Here is a 6,319-nt window from a genome sequence, read left to right as displayed (position 1 = left end):
ATTGCCATGTACGAAATGCTGGGGCAAGTGTTTACATGCCTCATCTCATTTATTCTTCACATCAACCCCATGAGATGGGCACCAAAAAGCACCACCCTATTTTATTTATGAGGAAATGGGTTTAATGAGATTAAGAATAATCCCTTCCAATTTTGATCCATAATGGAATCTTTCCTCCCAGTTTTAAGTTAAAGGTCTGCAGCCTTTAATGATCTCTCTGTACCAAGAAATGATTACCACAATAAGTTTGGTGAACATTAATTATCTCATATAGGTTTAAAATGAAAGAAGTAGAAAGAAGCTATATTTTCCTTGTGATGAGAACACTTAGGGTTTACTCTCTGAACAACTGCCATGTAAAACATTGTTGTTTAGTCGCTAAGTTGTATCTGACTCTTTTGCAACCTCATGGGTTGTAGCCTGCCAGGTTCCTCTGTCCATGGGATTTCATGGGCAAGAATACTGGAGAGGGTTACCATTCCCTTCTCCAGGGGATCTTCCTGACTAAGGGATCAAGCCTGCATCTCCTGCACTGCATGTGGGTTCTTTACTGCTGAGTCACCAGGGAACCTCCTACAACAGTGTTAATTATACTTACGATGTTGTACATTACATCCCTTGTATTTATTTATTTTATAATTGGTCCAGTTTCCCCAACCACATCTCCCACCTCTGGTAACCACAAATCTGATCTCTATTTCTATGAGACTGTTTGTTCATTGTTTGTGAAGTATAATTACCCTACAACACAATGCTATGTTAGTTCATGTTATACAACATAGTGATTGAAAATTTCTGTATGTTTCAAAATGATCATCACAATGTGTAGTTACCATCTGTCACCATACACAGATGTTATATAATTATTGATTATATTCCCCACACTATAATTTTCATACCCATGACTCATTTATTTTGCAACTGAAAGTATGAGCTTCTTAATCTTCCTCACCTATTTCTCTCCTCCCTCTACCACCTCCCCTCTGGCTACCACCTGTTTATTTCTATATCTATTGTTCTGTTTTGTTAAGTTTGTTCATTTGTTTTGTTTTTTGGGATCCACATATAAGTGAGATCATATAGTATTTGTCTTTCTCTGTCTGACTTGTTTCACTTAGCATAATACCCTTTAGGTTTGTCCATGTCGTGGCAAATGGAAAGATTTCATTCCTTTTTATGGCAAAGTAAAATTCCATTGTGTGTGTGTGTTTGTATATGTATATGTATATATATCACATCTTCTTTATTCATTCATCTATTGATGGACACTTAGGTAGCTTCCATATTTTGACTATTATAAATAGTGGTACAGTAAACATAGGATGCACTTATCTTTTCTAATTATTGTTTTCATTTTCTTCAGATAAATTCCCAGTAGTGAAATTGATGGATCGCTTGGTAGTTCAATTTTTAACTTTTTGAGGAACCTCTATACTATTTTCCATGGTGACTACACAATTTACATGCTTATCAACAGTTTATAAGAGTTATCATTTCTCAGGACTTCCCTCATGGGCCAGTGATTAAGAATCCACCTGCCAATGCAGGGGACTTTGACCCCTAGTCTGAGAACTAAGACCCCACATACCGCAGGGCAACTAAGCCCATGCACCCTAGAGCCTGTGCTCCACAAGAGAACTCACCACGACGAGCAACTTGCACACCCCAACTAGAGAGTAGCTCCCGCTCCCTGCAACTAGAGAAAGCGCGTGCACAGCAATAAAGAGCCTATGTGCCACAATGAAAACCCAACAGGTCAGAAGTAAATAAACAAAAATTAATTGACTATAAAAAAGAGTTCTCATTTCTCCACACCTTCACCCACACTTGGTATTTGTTGTCTTTTTAATAATAGCCATTCTATATTTAAAAAAACAAATAATAGCCATTCTGACAGCTATGATGTGATATCTCATTGTGGATTTTTTTTGAAGTATAGTTGATTTACAGTGTTCAAGTGTATAGCATAGTGATATGTGTGTACACACATACACACACATACACACAAATATACAGTTAATGGTGAAAAGTTGAAAGTACTTCAACTTAAATATATACTTCTTCAGATTCTTTTTCCATACAAGTTATTACAAGACACTGAATATAGTTCCCTATGGTATACGGTAGGTCCTTGTTGCTCATGGTTTTGATTTACATTTTCCTGATGCTTAGTGACGTTGAGCATCTTTTCATATGCTGGTTGGCCATGTATATGTCTTCTTTGGGAAGATATTTAGATTATTTGCTCACTTTTTTTTTTTCACTTACAAAAGGTAGTCTGTGTTTATTTAGAGTCACAAGCAGTTGACTGATTCAGTGTGACTCAAACCACAAAGACACCATTTCTCCTTCACTCCGTTCTGAGTCCCAGGGTTGGCTGGGGCCCAGAATGGCAGGAGGGCTGCCCAGTGGCCCCTTCACAGATTCATGGGTTTCTCATTGAGGGCAATTTGTGACTGTGTGAGGCTGACCAGATAGGTCAACGACCTGTTGATGTTGCTGTTGAGCATGGTCTGGAAGTCCTCGGGAACTATTTTGGGTACTTGGTTAACCAGACTCATCAAGAAGTGGCCCACGGTATTGTGGGCTGACACCTTTCCAGACAGCAAGTCCTCCGTGTACTGCAACACAGTGCTGAGGGCCCGCCGAACTGCTGCAGGTCACTGGAGAGGCCGACCACGCGGTATGGGCTAAAACAGGTCATTCAGTGTCCTAACATGAGTCTTTCACTGTCAGAGGGGTGACCATCACCCCCATGGCCCTCCGAGGAACACCCGTTAAAGTGCTGAGGAGGCCTTGATGCTCGTGCGGCCGTTCAGGAGGCTGGTGTCCAGTGTGAGGTGAATGGGGTTGGGGGCTTCGGGGCTGTAGTACTCATGGATCAGCACTGAGTGCTCCGTGATGTTGTGGCCCGCAGCGTACCAGCCCAGGATGAGCTCCTCTGGAGAGACATTCTTGTGTGCTTGATACATGTTCTTAGCAAATTCCACGTCAGCAGTCACCTCATCTTCTGACTCATTGTGTGGCACTGAAAGGCAATTGGTGACTTCCACTGAGTGTGTGTCAACAGGTCCCGGCAGGGCCCAGATAATGCAGGCAGCTCCCTCGTTGTGTTGCCCATAGCTGTCCACAGTGGAGGCCAAAATGACCACGCAGCCACAGCGGAAGGGGCCTGGGAGGGCAGGGCCAGACAGTGACTGTGCGGGGGGTCTGCGCTGGGGCCAGGGATGAGGCTGCAGCTGGGGCTTTGGGTGGGGTGACGGGAGGCACGCTTGCCGGTACTGCTGGTGTGACCATCTTGTCAAGAGAGTATTTGCTCACTTTTTAATTGAGCTGTTTTTTGTGTTTTTGTTGTTGAGTTGTATGTATTCTTGGATATTAACCCCATTTAGGAAACACTGTTTGCAAAGATTTTTCTTCCCCTAAATAGGTGGTCTCTTCATTTTGTTGACAGTTTCCTTCACTGTGAAAAGCTTTTTAATCTGATGTAGCCCAATTTATATATTTTTGCTTTTTTTCACCTGAGGAGATATATATTAAAAATATTATTAAGACTCATGTAAAAGTGTACTGGTTATGTTTTCTTCCAGAAGTTTTATGGTCTCAGATCTTACGTTTAAGTCTTTAATCTGTTTTGAATTTATTTTTGTCCGTAGTGTGAGAACATATTCAGCATGTAGCTGTCAAGTTTTTCAACACCATTTATTGAAGAGTCTGTCTTTTTCCCATATTCTTGCCTCCTTTGTCAGAGATTAATTGCCCATATAAATGTAGGCTGATTTCTGGGATCTATATTCTGTTCATTGATCTACATGTCTATTTTTGTGAGATTATGATACTGTTTTGATCACTTTAGCTTTGTAGTATAGTTTAAAGTCAGGGCACATGATACCTCCAGCTTTGTTCTTCTTTCTCAAGATTGTTTTGACTATTCAAGATCTTTTGTGTTTCCCTACAAATTATAGAATTATTTGTTCTAGTTCTGTAAAAGACAAAAATGCCATTGGTATTTCGATAAGTATTGCGTTGTATCTGTAGATTGCTTTGGGTAGTATGGTCATTTTAACAATATTAATTGTTCCAGTCCATGAGAACAGTATATCTGTCCATCTGTTTGTGTCATCTTTAATTTCTTTCATCAGTGTCTTATACTTTCCAACTATAGGTCTTTTACTGTCTTAATTAGATTTATTTCTAGATATCTTATTATTTTTGATGCAATTTTACTTTTTAAAGATTTAATTTAATTAATTAATTAATTTTATTTTGGTTGTGCTTGGTCTTTGTTCTGCCTGGGCTTTTCTCTAGTCGTGCTGAGCAGGGGCTACTCTCTAGTTGAGGTGCACAGGTTTCTTATTGCGGTGGCTTCTTTTGTCATGGAGTATGGGCTCTAGGCTGTGGGGGCTTCAGTAGTTACAGCATGTGGGCTCAGTAGTTGTGGCTCCCAGGCTCTAGAGCACAGGCTCAATACTTACAGCCTACAAGCTTAGTTGCTCTGAAGCGTGTGGGAATCTTCCCAAATCAGGGGTTAAACCCCTGCATTGGCGGGCAAATTCTTTACCACTGAGCCACCTGAGAAGCCCTTTTGGTGGGATTTTAAATGAGACTATTTTCTTAACTTCTCTTTCTAATAGTTAAATAAACTATTAGTTTTTAGAAGCACAACAGATTTATGTATATTAATTTTATATCCTGCAAATTTACCAAATTCATTGATGAGTTCTATTAGTTTTTTGATGGCATCTTTAGAATTTTCTATGTATAGTATCATGTCATCTGCAAACTGTGACAGTTTTACTTATTCTTTTCCAATTTGGATTACTTTTATTTCTTTTTCTTTTTCAATGACTAGCAGTTCCAACACTATGTTGAATAAAAGTGGAGAGAGGGGACGTCTTTGTCTTGTTCCTGATCTTAGAGGAACTTTCAGCTTTTCACCATTTAAATTTTATTTATTTGCTTGTTTATTTTTGGCTGCTCTGGGTCTTCGATGCTGTGCATGGGCTTTCTCTAGTTGTAGTGAATTGGGGCTACTCTCTAATTGTAGTATGTGGGCTTCTCACTGTGGTGGTTTCTCTAGTTGCAGAGCTCTAGGGTGCCCAGGCTTCAGTAGTTGTGGTGCATGGGCTTACTTGCTCCATGGCATATGAGATCTTCCTGGACCAGGGATCAAACCTATGTCCCTTGCCTTGGCAGGCAGATTCTTAACCACTGGACCATCAAGGAAGTCTCAGCTTTTCACTGTTCAGTATGGTGTTAAGCTGTAGGCTTGTTGTATATTGCCTTTATTATCCTGAGGTATGTTCCCTCTATACCCACTTTCTGGAGAGTTTTTAGTCATAAACTTAAATAATAAATCATGAATTTATCAAAAACATTTTTACAAAATTTTTGTGTTTCTATTGAGATGAGTATATGATTTTTGTTCTTCAATTTGTTTATATGATGTGTCACATTGATTTGTGAATATTGATCCATCCTTACATCCCTGGGGTAAATCCCACTTGATCATTGTCTGTGATCTTTTTTAATGTATTGTTGAATTCAATTTGCTAATATTTTGTTGAGGAATTTTTCGTCTATGTTCATCAGTGGTATTAGCCTTTAATTTTTGTGTGTGTGATATCTTTATCTGGTTTTGGTATCAGGGTGATGCTCGCCTTTTTGATTGGGTTCAGAAACATTTCTTCCTCTGCAATTGTTTGTAATTATTCCAGGAAGATAGATGTTAACTCTTCTCCAAGCATTTGGTAAAATTCACCTATGAAGCCATCTGGTCCTAGACTTTTGTTTGTTGGAAGTTTTAATATTACTGATTCAACGTCATTACTGGTAATTGGTCTGTCCATATTTTCTATTTCTTCTTGATTCAATCTTGAGAGGTTGTACATTTCTAGAAGTTTGTCCATTTCTTCTAGGTTGTCCATTTTACTGTTATATAATTGTTCATAGTAATTTTGTTAATAATATGATCCTTTATATTTCTGTGGTGTTGGCCTTCTCATTTTTCATTTCTGATTTTATTAATTTGGGCCTTCTCTATTTCTTTCTTGATGAGTCTGGCTAAAGGTTTATCAATTTTGTTTATCTTCTCAAAGAACCAGCTCTTGGGCTTCCTGGTGGCTCAGTGGTAAAGACTCTGCCTCTCAATGCAGGGGACGTGGGTTCAGTCCCTGGCCCAGGAGGAGTCCACTTGCCATGGAACACCTATGCCCATGTGCCGCAACCACAGAACCAGAGTTCTAGAGCCCTTGAGCCACAGCTTCTGAGTCCACACACTGCAACTGCTGAAGCCCATGTGCCTAGAGCCCATGCTCCA

General features: G+C 39.6%; 1 pseudogene; it reads right to left on the bottom strand.

Moving 5' to 3' along the window:
• Positions 1-2,417: 2,417 nt before the first annotated feature.
• LOC145540830 (eukaryotic translation initiation factor 3 subunit F pseudogene) lies at positions 2,418-3,297 on the bottom strand (annotated as a pseudogene).
• Positions 3,298-6,319: the final 3,022 nt, after the last annotated feature.

Source organism: Giraffa tippelskirchi, chromosome 3 (assembly GCF_054371585.1).
Source record: "Giraffa tippelskirchi isolate mGirTip1 chromosome 3, T2T-mGirTip1v1.2.pri, whole genome shotgun sequence".
In the NCBI taxonomy this organism is placed as follows: Eukaryota; Metazoa; Chordata; class Mammalia; order Artiodactyla; family Giraffidae; genus Giraffa; species Giraffa tippelskirchi.
Note: the sequence above shows the minus strand (reverse complement) of the source record. Positions and strands in the feature narration are given on the sequence as shown.